At 43.8% G+C, this 14,139-nt stretch overlaps 1 protein-coding gene across 3 annotated transcripts in view; it reads right to left on the reverse strand.

Annotated features, from left to right (window-relative positions):
• The window catches only part of RGS6 (regulator of G protein signaling 6), a 297,793-nt gene extending 286,928 nt beyond the window's left edge, over positions 1 to 10,865 (reverse strand). For all 3 annotated transcript variants that reach the window (XM_054828061.1, XM_054828059.1, XM_054828056.1), the window contains exon 1: positions 10,646 to 10,865. The gene's annotated coding sequence lies outside the window, so the exon portion shown is untranslated. The remainder of the gene's footprint in view (positions 1 to 10,645) is intronic.
• Between the last annotated feature and the right edge of the window lie 3,274 nt (positions 10,866 to 14,139).

Below are 14,139 nucleotides of genomic sequence, written 5' to 3' on the forward strand. Positions count from 1 at the left end.
TGCTTGCAGCAATCCAGACTCCTCAGCAGCAAAAGTGATAAAAATTGAAAAACCATTTGTACTAACCGCTCTCTCTCTGCCACACACAAGGAGCAAACCAGCAGTCTTCAACTTCTTGTTTATGGATAAAATGCCTTCATATGGATATGAAGCCTTTAAAAAAAAATAGTCCCAAAAATAAGCTAAAAAGAGAGGGTGCATTTGCCCCTTGCTGTTTTTTCCTTTTTTTAAAAAAAAATTTTATTCTTTATCATAGAACAGTTCTGCGTTTTCCTGAGAAACATAATCACACTGGACGACATAGGTAGCCATTGACAAAATGCAGTGAATCATGGTAAGAGTTTTATCTCTCTCTTATCTGATCAGGCTCCTCAAACTCTCCCAAAAACCAGAAGTTGCAAAGAGATACGGCTCCCATACATTACAAAAAGATCAGTGAACTCCTTTAAACTGGAATAACCAATTTAAAAAAATGCTCTGAAAAGCAAGAAAAATCTTTTTTTTTCCCCACAGCTCACCTCTTTAGATTTTTGATACAGGAGTTTAATAATAAAATTTCAAAGACAATAGCCTTTACATTTTCGTGCATAAACACCGTCAGCATTTAATCCCTACGTATATGTAAATTCAGTGAAAACAGCTAAGCAGTAAATTAAGAGTTTCCCGATAATGTTCTAAAATATCTAGCCTACTGCGAGAAAAAACTATTGTAAATAAGACTGCTGTAAGAAAACTCTTATAGGCACAAACACCTATGTGCTTCACAGAAACTACCCCACCAACAAGTCCTTATAGACTCTTGGTTTTATAGATAATAGAGAAAGTAAGTACAGCGTTAGAAAAAATTCTGCAAAACAAGCTATTTCTTGAAAACATCATCGGTATTTAACAGCCCCAGTACAGGGGCATATTTAGACTAGTCTCGTATTTTAATAAATAAGCTGTGAACTTAATAAACAAAATTGGTAGTGCAAAACACCTCTTGCACATCTGAGATAAAATGAGATATTTTGTTACAATATGCATAAATTTAATCCTAGAAAACAGAATCTGCTACATGAATCCCCATGTAAATATCCATCAGCACCACTCAGCTGAAATACAATTTTGGGTGACAATAAGTGGAAGTTAACTTTATGCCATGTAATTAATATATTTCGAGGGCAGCTTATCATTGACACGTAATGCTAATGTCACATCACAAGATATTTGGAGCTTTAGCACACAACCATAGAGTAAAATTTCATGTCACTAATACCTAGCTGATTTCTTTCTAATTAGTGAAATACATCTAGACTACATGACTTTAAAGTGCCTGATAAATCAGACAACCGTATGCCTTGCTGAACTGATAATTATCTAACAGCAAAAAATCCCTACCTGGTTTGCTAGAATATGTAGATCTAATAGATCATGTTATTAAGGTGGCAGGAGGGAAAAGACAGAGGGGAAAAATAAATAAATAAAAAAATCATTCTATCTGAATTCAACTAGTCCCCATTGATATTAAAGTTGGTATTTCACATACATTACAAAAGTCTGTCTAGAATTGCACTGGAAAGAACCAAACTCATAGCTTCATGTTCCTCTTCTGGTTAACTATTACTTCATTAAACTAGGACTTGGGTATGCCAAGCAAGGTGTGCATACTAGAGGACAACATACAGTGTATTGTAGAAGTCATCGTGTTTACCAAGACAAATACATCAGCCAGAGGATCCCCAGGTCCAAGCTGGGTGATGCAGTCTACTTTTGACTGGTGTAGCTCAGTCAGAGCACTGCACAGTTCACCTCTGCTCTTCCTTCAGAAGTAAACGCATATGACTTTCCAAACAGGAGCTGATACAACATCCATCTGAATCAGACAAAAGCTGGGAAGACTGGAGCAGAGATCAAAACTCTACCATCTCCTCCAGTATTCTTACTGGTGAGGAGGGGGACATGTGGTTATTACACAGCTCTGCTGAGCGCTGCGCTCAGCAGAACGAGACTGCAAGCATGTTCCCCTCCTGAACCAGATGTTGAGGAGGAAATAAGGGCTAGTGAAACAGGGGCTGGGCATCCCCACGGAGGGAGCCACACCACAGTTTGTAGTGACAGGCTGAAGGGTCTTGTGCCACTCCGGATACTACAGCATTGCTCACCTGCACAGAGAAGCAGCAAAGGGAGTCTGCTTTCGATCAGTGGAAGTATAGCTCCTAAAGCATCTAAAAATCCTTCCAATGACTGTTTTGGACATCAAGTTGTAACTGAAGTTTCTCTGAAAATACTTTCCCAGTGGAAGATCATCCCAGACCTTCAGCCCCTCCTTGCAAGTGCTGAACACTGCAATACTATCAACAATATTCAGTCCGTTGCCTTTTTTAAGGAACAAAGTATAAACACTTCCAGCAACTGCACTTAAAGTTCAAATTTTTGTCAAACAAATTCCTCTTTGTTTATGAGAAAGCAGTTTTGTTTGTACTGGGAGAATTCATGGGTTCTAAAGGACCCCATTTCTCCTCCTTCTGAGGTACCAGCTCACAGGGAGCCCTGCCCTGATGTACTGGAGCTCAACGCCTCTCTTGCTCTGCAACTGGCAGGACAAAAGACAGGCACACATCTAGGCGTGCAAACAGCTGACTCTCTTGCCTCACCATGCCTGAGCCCGAAGAAGGGACTCAATTCTGGGATGGTCCCTTTTTCTTCTCTTTAAGGAAACTGAGATCCTGATGAAGACACAGATTTCCAATTTCTACTACTCGTACAGACATTTCCTAAAGGTGCAGCCTCCTTCCATACATGTAACTGAGCGCTTCCTGTGAAAAGTTTGCCTCAAAACATCCTACAGGTATGTCTACATTGCCACACAGTACTAGGGCAGAGAGCAAGCTCCAGGTTCCTGATCACCAGCACTGCTTAACTGCTGTTTGCTCCCAGGTTCTCTTTTGTAAAGCTCCAAACCAGGCTGCAGACAGATCTGGGAACACAGTTCTCACCCATCACCACTTGCCCCCAAGAGTCAGCATGGCTGACCTTACAAAGGGTTTGGCTCCCTACTTCTTATCCATTCCTCCAGCAGTCTCCCACTAGGTCCTGCAGTCCCACAAAGCCTCCCACCGTGCTTCAAGTCATGCAATACATAACCTCATCCTTCTGGTGGGCTGCAGGACAGTCTCACCTTTTTTAAACACTGTACTTGTAAAAAGACACACACAATGATCATCGTATCTTTGGGCCACAGAGATACCATCTGGTGGCCCGAGGAGACCCCTCGGGTCAAGGATATGCCCTGTGGACACAGCCATCTCTTGGACAGAACTGGCTGTCAGACATGAGGCAATCCAAGTCACTTGGCTTCCTGCAGATAGACACAGTCAAGTTTAAACTCAGCCCACTGTGTAATCCAATGTGAGCAGCTGGTTTCTGTATGTACTCCTCTCCAATCACATGCTGTTCCCAATTATGTATGTCCTTTAACAAAATGAGTAAATATTCACTGTGTGGCTGTCTAAGCAGAACAATGCCAACCAGGGATCACCAAGGCCTTGTACCACCTCCAAAAAAAGGGCTCTCTGTGGTCTTGAGCAATTTTCTCTCCATCTGTGACAAATGTGGTAGCACTCACTCTGTCATATACCTATAAAACAGACAACACGAAGGATGGACAGTCTCAGTTGTTCCAGCTGTGTTAGCCACAGGTGACCTGTCTCAGTCACCTGGCAGATGATCAGGCTGCTTCTTGATAAACCATGGAAGAGGATTACTTTTCTCCCTTTTCCCCAGGAAGCCACACCCCATTTTGATTCTATATATTTTTAAGTCTGCAGATATTTGTAGCTATTTTTAAATGTTGAAAATACTGTCTGCAACTGGATGTTACATCCAGGAAACCTAGGGGTGAAAGCCAAGATCAAGTAACTTTCTTGGCATCTGACACTGAGTAGGTCCTGAGTTCCCTGATGCCTAATTAGAGGCATCCTCTCTTTTTTTTTTTTCCTCTTTTTCTTTTTTTTATATAGAGAAAAACACACTACTAGTTTTCTGATCTGTCCACCCAAGGTGTGCTGGAAGCATTGCTGACTTAAAAGGAAGACCTTTCACACTTTCAGAGTTTTCAATCTATTCTCTGACAGATAGATAAACAAGGAAAGCAAGACAACCAAAAGGAATAATGGAATGGGGATGGGTGGTAGCAAATATTGACACAGGAATTGCTTATTAACAAGGCAAATTTTTCCGTTTATGAAATCAATTGTTAAAACGGGCACTTGCATACCAAATTTGCTTTTAACGGACCAGAACAATGTTATACCCAAGAAGAAACTGCCTCCAATGCATCCATCCTTCTTCCAAAGAATTCAGAACAAAATGCAGCATCCACCTGTAATCAATCTGCCTTCCAATAAAAAAAAAACCACTACTGCGAGCACAAAGGCTCTTGCAAAGGCTCTGAGCCAACATGCTGTTACCAAGGATAGCTACATAGAATGTAACAGCAAATATACGCTGAATATTTAACTGAAACAAGTGTCAGTGCTATACAAATTTAGAAATGCAAAGAGATAGATATAGCCCAACTTTGAACTTCATCTGAATTGGTGATCCCAAACTACTGCAGTATTTATAAAGCATTATCAGTCTGCAAAAAGCAGTTGCGAAGGAGAAGGCTGAAGCTGTGTTTTGTTGTTTTACAACAATGCCGACTTATTGGCCAGAATCATCCCTTGTGGAAAATGAGTAACTGCACTGATAATACAGAGCTTGAGGGTAGACTTCTAATCTCTTCTCCAATAAAAATCCTTCTCTGGAAAATCATCTTCCTTGGATCAGTTATGGTGTGCTGAGAGCATCCCATCTTTGAAGTTGGTCCATCAAATACGCCATCTCTGAAAGTTCCTTGTACTTTATGCACCATAGAAAGTACTAATTGCAACTATAGTAAACTACATCTGGAGATGGACTGCATTTTCTATTTTACACTGTATCCAGCAAGTTGAAAACAACTGATTAAGATTGATTCAAAGAGAAAACTGAATGAGAAGAAGCACAAACTAATGGATGCTCTAATACAGGCTGACAAGAAAATCAAAATATTAAAATAAAAAAAAATTTAGGCCCTAGTACCTGTTAGATTCCAAATTCAGAATTACTCCACCTAAACTCCCTGTTCCAAACAGAGCTTGCTAAAATAAAGCTCCCTTCCAGTAGTCTAATGCAAGTTGATGTAACAACCAGTCCACCCCTGCATTGATCAGTGACTGCACAATCTCATTTAAAACACCCCAAAGTGCTGAGACTTCTTGCTGGTTGTTCATTCTCAAGAGGATGGAAAATTGCAAGTACCCTGCAATCAAATAAAATGGGAAAATTCCTACCCAAAAACACAGGTGCTTTTGAAGATGTGGCACCATGCAATATCCCTGGTGCAAAGGAACACAACTGGATGCATCTCAGATACTTCAAGGACATGATACAATATACTACGATTTCACTGCCCTGCTGTTTATTACAACAACACACAACCTTTTCAGATGCAAATTACGTCCAAATCGCTTCAGTAATTGCAATGTAAAAAAACCATCTAAGCCACTCCTGAATTAGCTATGTCAAGTTCACACACCCACGCAGTTCAACAGAGTCTACAAATCCCACTGCAGTGGTTCATCTACCCTGAACTTCACAGTGCTGTAACTGGACTACTGTAAATACTAATATATGCTACCTACACTATAAATACTAATATACTTTACTACTACTGCTGCTGTTATACTGTAATACTCCTATAAAGACAGTTCCTTTAATTGACCTAATACGTGCATACGCCAGATTGCCATTACGCTAGTGAAGGCATAATCTAAAACTAGTTGCACATCTGTGACGGAGGCAAATATTATTTTCTTTTACAAAATGATAAACTAAATCACAATGAAATTAAGTGACTTCCCACATTCACATAATGGATGACAGAGCAATAAATTGAACATATACGCCCTGACTTTCGAACCATTAGTTATCATTTGCTCAACACACATCCCCATAGCACAGTAGGTCTGTCGTAATCAATCTAAGGAGCTTTTAACTACCCTGTGAACCTTTCACCTCTGATGCCAGATTCTATAAGCACAGTGAAAAAGATGAAATATCGTCCCTTTCCACTGGGATGATGTTTGTAAGGTGTAATTGAAGATTCCTGGCAAAAATATAGCACTAATTCCTCTTCACTGCCTACCTACCTCATGGTCCCCACCACCCTTGAGTAGGCAAAGTGCAGTACCTGTGTCTTACTCTGCTGCTCCTGAGTCTAGGAACAGATAGCTGTTTCCAGCGTGACAACGCAGAGCTCCTGGGACGTCAAAATGTCAGAACCTTATTGCTCACTGAAATTTTAATCTACCTCTCTCTCTCCTCATTCTTTGCCACCAGCTACAGAGTTGTTAAAAAATAGTATGAGATCTGATGCAACACAAGTGGGTAGCAGCAGTCTCTCTTGACTCCACGATCTTTCTAGAGCTTGACAACCAATGAGGAAAACACAAATTAGCTCCTCTTTCTTGCTCCTTTTCACAGATAGAGCACAACAGCAGAAATTAGCTCATTCCCCAGTCACCACAATACCCTATTACTCCAGCTGGAAACAGTAACTGAAATCATGGAGAAGTCTTTTTCATGGTAAAATTTATATAAATAAAGAAAATACTGTGGATTAACTAACATCAATATCATCCTTTTAAAACTTTAAAAGTCACTATATCGTTAAAGGAAAATTGTAATCAAACATAGTTTAGAATTCTCCACAATAAATCTATTATTACCTTTTCATGGGTGAAAAATTGGACATATCTTTGTAAAGTACTTCAGACTGTGTGCGTTCCAGCCACCTCTAAGCCCCCATAAATCCACCACCTCAAGGACACACTGCAAGCAGCGCTTTCACAGTTGCTACATAGAAAGTTAAGAGATGTAGAGTGGAGGAAGAAATTTGCAGGAAAAAAAAGGTTAGAGGTGTAGGAACATAATAATTTAGTTCAGAATATGAAGACAGATGTTCAACTATACGTAAGCGCTCAAAGATGCAAAGAGGAAATTTTGTGAGGAAGTCAGATGTGAAACTCCACAGAAACCAAGTGACTGACTTGTCCAGATGCTTCTGAAAACCCAAGGTGGTGTCCATCACCACCTACAGACACCTAAATGTTTTTGAAATGTGCTTGGCCAGCACAGCTCTAGTCAGTTTTTCTCTAATACACAGAGCCACAAGTGTTCAGGGTTAAAAGTACTACTACACCTTCAGTAGTAACACAGGGCCACGATATCTCGCTTACAACTTATTTGATACTTCAGCTGGCAGAGTGCTGTCTTAAGCCACACTGGTGACAGCACTCCAAAGACTGACATGAAGAAACAGTCTTCCAAATCATCAACGTAATATTCTTATTGTACCCAGGTTTTCTTCTTTGTAATTATAATACTGTGGTTCAAATTCAAATTGACATAGATAATAATGCAATTGTTAAGAAGCTGAGAGGAGTCCCATGAGGAACCAGGAGCATTTCAGTTCTGGCAACTAGATGCAATATTTGTACCCTGAAACAGAGCAGAGCTGCTCGGTGAAGTGGACCTGTTTGTTCATAAAATCTCCACTCTAGAGAGCCTAGGTGCGCTTGCAGAAAGGTGACTGAAGCTCCAGGTGACGAGCACACACAACATACTAACCAATCGTAAGGGCAAAACTGCACTCTTGTAACATTGGGCACAGGAGGAGCAGCTCACCCTCATTCTGCCTCTGCTTTACAACTGTTGGGTTTGATTTAGATCAGAGGCCAGAGCCTCTAGGATAGTTATCCCTCATTATTGAAAGGCCAGAGGCTCATACTGTTACTGAGGACCACAAAAATATAATCACCCCACAAACCCCTTGTATTGCCATTAGGAAGCCTGAGCCACGACACTGCAAGATTCAGAAGTTTCACCACAGGCTAACACAGTATCCTAACGTACCATGTTAAGATGACACACTGCAGCTATTTTGTCTTCCTGCTACTCCACATACAGCAGCTTTTCTTTCCCTGCCATCTGCTAGTTTGCTGCAGTCTGCTGGGACAGGACTGCCCTCTCCTTTTCTCCCCTTCTTGGCTGCTCAAAGGGACCATGACAGCATTTCCAGGCCATACACTCAGCTTTCTTCCAGCTGCCTCGGAAACGTTAACCAACACAGAGTTACTCCCATGAATGAACAGTGCTCTGCTTACCTCTCTCATACCAGTGGGCTCCACCACAATTACGTGCTAGACACTGAAACACCTTAGAAGGGGTTAGCAAGGAGGTAATCACTGCTTTAAGAGGACACACCTTTTCCCCTTACCCTCAGGTGTCATTGATTAAAACAGATATCTGCACTACCTGCAGCACAGGAACCATCAGAGAGAAACTAAGGCAAGTGATGTTGACAATGACTATATACAGCTTCTTCTAATGACTTTTCTTAGAAGGGAAGGGTAGTAAGAAGCAGCCAGAAAAAACACCAACAAAAACCCCAATCAGTCAGATAGATGCATGAAGATTGCTGTTCGCCTATTACTATAAACCTCAGTATGAGATGCATAACTAATAGCTATTTCTCCTTCTGCTCACTACTAGAGTTCAAACCAGAAAAAAATAAGGGCTATCTAAACTCCACCACACTTGTAGCCAGTTAGGAAAGAAATTGGAATGTTTGCCATTAATTATTCTATCAGTCAGGTTATTAGAAAAAGGAACAGCTCATCTAAAAATAAAGTCAATATTGGCTGAGTCTAAACAGTTTCTTCAGCATTTAACACACACATTCAAGCAATGAACACCATTATTCTGTGCTTGTAACCATATGCCCCCAAGTCAATAACTGCTCTTCAACATCTGACCTCTTTTTAAAGCAGATTTACAAGGAAGGATAGTGAAAGTGTTCCCAGTCAGCTGGTGAGAAAGTATTATGGATCGTAACCACGCAGCAAACAATTGCTAGTTCTTCCAATCTGCAAGATTAGGATAAATCTGGCATTCAAAAAAATTTTAAAAAAAGAGAAAGAAATGGATGATAGCAAATACACACAACCTTCCCTTTCAAAATAAACCCAAATCGACCTTGAAGAATGTTTACGATGATAGCAAATGCCTTATATCCCCAAAGCTTTGAACTACAGTTAACCTCTTTCACTATGTTCTTCAGCAAGCAATTACAAATAACACTATACCTTTACAAAGCGCTTTTCACACTCACAGCTCTCAAAGCGCTTCCCACAGAAACACACAAACACAAATGAAACGTAGCTTTCTCTGGGGTGGGAAGCCACTGATGTACAGCTTAACACGCCAACACAAAGGTGAGTTTTACAGTATGGCTTTATTTATCAAAGACAGATTTTCCCGCTTGCCTATCCCTACACACTGGCAGTCAGCAGATAAAAAACAATCAAAGGCAATCATGCATATCCATAATCTTTAATTTCAGGGAAGTGTTGGGAAGTGCCACGCTGCTCTGTGGTACACAGCCTACAATTGAGATCCTGTTCTGGCAAGCCCCCCAACTTACCCCGGCTGTCCCAGCGAGGGCCATGTCCGGCAGCAAGAGCAGCGCTGGTGCAGATGGGACGACAAGATCAGAGCCACAGGCGTAGTCAGCTCCTCGGAGCAGCAGCCCTGACTGCTATTATGTCTATGCTGTACAAGCGGCAGTGTACCGATATCTATACAAAAAACTCCATCTTCCTCAGGAAAAAAAAAACCTTGAAGCTCCTCGCTGGCCCCGCAACCTATTTCTCTATTTATGCTGTCGCAGCTAGTGACTGAAGAGATGCTTTTAGTGTCACAGGAGATTAAGGCTCTTGGAGGAGAGTGCCTGGCAGCTTTACTCTCACACACCGATCTGTCTTCATGCAAACGCACTTTGTCGGCAGATGAAAGTGTATTATTGCCACATGCTACCGAAGCGAAACAGTTTCCAAGTTTTCCCACGGGGCACCAGATTCCCCTTCAAACTGTACCCCAGTACTTGCTCCCCCTCGTCCTTCTCCAAGGCCTCCCCCAAATAAGCTCTGCAGTTGCACAGCACCACACCTTGCCCTGTGTCCCCACCGAGCCGCGGCTCCCCGGGCACAGCCTGTGTACCTGCTGGGACACCGCATCCCCTAAACCCCAACCGAGCCCCGAGAAGAGAGGGCACCCCCGCACCGCCCGGGCAGAGCCGAGGCGCCGCCAGCGACCCGGGCCGCGACCCGAGACCGGGCCCCCTTCCCCGGGAGGGCGAACGGCAGCGGCGGCGCCCTCGGGGGTCCGGCACGGCCCGGGAAGGGGCAGAGCCTCCCCCGCCCGCCCAGCGACGCGGGCCAGTACACACACACACACATATATATAAATATAAAAACCACACGCACCGCCTTGCATCTGTCCGGTACTACCAACTCGGGGCAAAGTCCCCCGTCGGGGCCGCCCGGGCAGCCCCCTCCCACCAGGCCGGGGCTCTGGGGCTCCACTCTCCACAGAGGGACCGGGACGGGGACGGGGACTTGGCTGCGGGGGCAGAGCCGAGCGACAACCGCTCCGCCAAACAAACGCGTATAGAGAGGAAAATAACGGCGCCGGGGGCGCAGCCCCTGCCCCAGCCCTGAGCGCAGCCCACTCCCATTACCTTAGCAACCGCGCCGCCGCCGTCCCCTGCCGCCCCCCGCTTCGCCTCTCCTCAGGGACGGGGGGGGGCCCGCACCATGCCGTGAGCCTGCGGGCGGGGCCGGCGGTTTCCCCGGGGCTCTTCTCCGCGCCTCTTCCAAAAATCTCTCGCTCTCCTCAGCGCCCCTCAGGCTGCGGCGGGGACGGCGGCGAGGGCGATCCTGCCTCTGGAGCTCCGCTGGCACACCGCCCCCCCCCCCCCCCCCCCACACACACACCCCTCCCGCCTTGGCCGGCCCCTCGCTGCCGCCGCCCGACCCTCCGCCGAGCCCGCGCCGGGCGGGCGGTGGCCCGGGCGGGGCCGCGGGGCCGGTGACGGCCCCGGCCCCACCGCAGCAGCAGCGCCCGCTGCGGGCAGCCCGGGCACACCTCCCCCGCCTGGCACCGGCACCGGGAGAAGCCGCTTCCCCCTGTTTTTGAGCCTATCGCCCTTTGCCGGTGGCGCAGGGAAACTTCAGCCCTCCCCCCCCCCCCCCCCATCCCGCCACCTCGGCTGCTTCTGGGCGACTTAGCGCAGCTCTGAAGAAGGGCAAGGAGCCGAGGACAGGCCTTACATCTACCTGGCACTCTGATTTATGTGTTGTATTGCATCGTTAAGGTGTTAAGCAAAATTCTTCCACCTGTAACCACGAAAGCCTTATTTCTGGGTCGTGCTCCTCGAACACTCAGGATGTCGCAGCTAAAGCCTGGGGTCACGAGGAGCCCGGGTCTCAGCCCACCACTGTCGAGCGTAACAGGCACCACGGCTTGAACAAAATTGCTGCTGTTAGCTAGGATGAGTTTCCATACATTAATTAGATGTGCAAAGTAGCTTGGATAGTTCCTGTGGATATTCTCCACCAATTTCTCTATTGGATGGAATAAGATTTTTGTTCCTTTCCTTTTCCTCCAGAAGGCAAGTTAAGCCCACTTCACCCAAAACTGGCCCTCAGGTCTAAGAGCTATGCTGGAAAGCACTGGGCCAGACCCTTGACAGCAGCCGTCCGCACCCGTCTCTGTGCCAAAATTTTCTGCGTTTCCAAGGTTTGGTTTCCACACGTCAGACTTATTTTTGAAGTTGAAACTCTTCACAGCAGGGCTGCCAGCTCCACAGAGGAAAGGTTACTTTACCAACTTACATACCCTGTCTTAAAAGCCCCTGTGCAGTGTCCATATTCCTCCCTTTCCTAGCACTCCGGAGATTTACCTCATTTAGATGTTATCAAAACCAGGTTTATGTTTCGTAAGCCTGCTGATTGACACTAAAAACCATCTTGTGCAGGGATGTCCTGTTATGTTATGGTTGTGGCGTGCCTAGCACATTGACTTTCTGGTGATGACTTCTACACAAAACTGCTTCAATAATTCAAATTATAAGTTCTGCAGGAAAAAATTATGTCAGGTGCAGCTCCGCATCACTTCCATTTCTACTGGATCAATATCTCCATCTTTACAATTTACTCCTTCCTTAGTCTTGCAAACGCCGGGTTCCAGCCTGCACAGTTTGCCCGTGCTCGCTTTTTATACGAGGTCCTTCATCTTCACAGATGATGCATTTATTTCCTTGTCACACTCAAAACTGCATCTTAGTGGCAAAATTCTGGCGTTGTGCCTCATGTGAGCTCATTGACCCTTACTGGACTTCACAGGGTGTTGTTTCAATTGATTTGATTCAGATTTCAGCCGTGGGCACTTAAAACCTTCTGCAGCAGGTTAAAAACCTTCTGATCTTGGTGGACCTTCCCTGATTTTGTTGTTCAATGAGATTGCACTTCTGAACATCACAGGATATTTTTTGGATACTTATTTGAAATAAAATGAATCTAAAAATATTTCCATTTATATCCAGTTTGAATTTAAACTACTTGTTGTCATTCCCTTCAGATGAACCTACGCATGTTATATATTGTTTGCCACACAAAGTTTTCTGGCAAAGGAAGGAGAGTGGCTGCCTATGAAACACAGAATAGGTTTTTTGCAGATATTTTCTCAGCAAAGCATTTCAAATCAGTAGTTTTATCAAGTTATGCTGGAGTGTGACTTCATGTAACATCAAGGATGAAATATTTCAGTGTCTTGTATCAGGTCCCTTCTAGACAGTCTTTATTCTGTTATTTGTTCACCTCTGTTCTACACAGTCTTTATTCTCCCAGCTGCCTCAAGGAGTGTACGTGCAGTTCTTAAGAGGTCTAAGTGCTTAAATTTATCAGGTTAACTCAGGCTAAAATGCAAGTTCTATAGAAATGTCATTTTCAAAATACAGGATTGACAGAAAATAGTTCATATGTGTATTAACATTGCAGTTCAAAGAAATTGTGAATATGTTTCCTGGCAGTGTTTCCAGGCCGAGTATTACTGTACTACGGCAGCACGTGATGCTGAGAAAGGAAGCTGACTGGAAACATTAAAGTAAAAGTGACCACTGTGCTTTATTTAACCATGCTCAACAGAAGAAATTGTAACCAAAAACCACAAATAAAAGGAAAGGTGAATGATAGATGAAAATAGTTTAAATGGTATTTTTGGTTTAGATCATATTTCATGTCTTATTTCCACATTTTAAACTAAAATTAATCTTTGTCTAGTGGGGTCTCTGAAGTAACAACTATTCTTTGGTCCCTTGAAGTAATAACTGCTATAAATAAAAATGGCATAGCAACATTTTTTAATTTCATGCATTAACTACTAAAATAAATGATACATAATTAAAACCAAAATAAACCAAGGTAAGTTTCTACTTGCATTGATCCTTATGCCGAAAACAATGTAGTCAGACTTGGTTCATCACAGAGATCATTTCTCAGTGTAACCTCTTTCCCAGCGGTTTGATGAGTATGATTAGAGATGCAGGAGCAGTTCCGTTTAGATCAGTGGGACATCTCGAGTTGATGGAGAACTAAGCACGTACAGAAATGTTTGCGGAAAAAGACCTTCCATCTGAAACGCTTTGTTATGCTCAGTAAGTACTGGGGAAGAACAAGTGGCGAGACACCGCTACGTATTTTTCCAGCCAGGAGGACAGAGTTTTGTCATCCCCTCTCTGCTGTACTTTGTGATGAGATCTTGAAGCCAGAAGAGACCACCATGGTCCGCACCAGGTATAGAACATCAGCTATCAGTAATGATACATCATTAAAACCAAAAGAAGCCAAGCTTGGTTTTCATTTTCACTAACATTTACACTGAAAATATTTGGTCAGCTCTACTTTATCATAGAGACCGATTTCAATGACCAAAACACACCTTTTAAAAAGTTATCCTACCTTTTACTGAAGACTGCAGCATGAGAAAACTTCCCCCACACCTAGTAATACTCTCCTAAGGTTGTATTATCCTCATGCTGTAAAGGGGTCGTTTTATCATGCACCTTTCAACCGCTGCATATAGCGGCTACGACACCAGGTTTATGCGTGCTCAGGGGCCCGTGCTAACTCTCTTACTCACAGCTCAGCAGCGGGAGCCTGCAGGGTATTTCAA

Source organism: Grus americana, chromosome 5 (genome assembly GCF_028858705.1).
Source record: "Grus americana isolate bGruAme1 chromosome 5, bGruAme1.mat, whole genome shotgun sequence".
In the NCBI taxonomy this organism is placed as follows: domain Eukaryota; kingdom Metazoa; phylum Chordata; class Aves; order Gruiformes; family Gruidae; genus Grus; species Grus americana.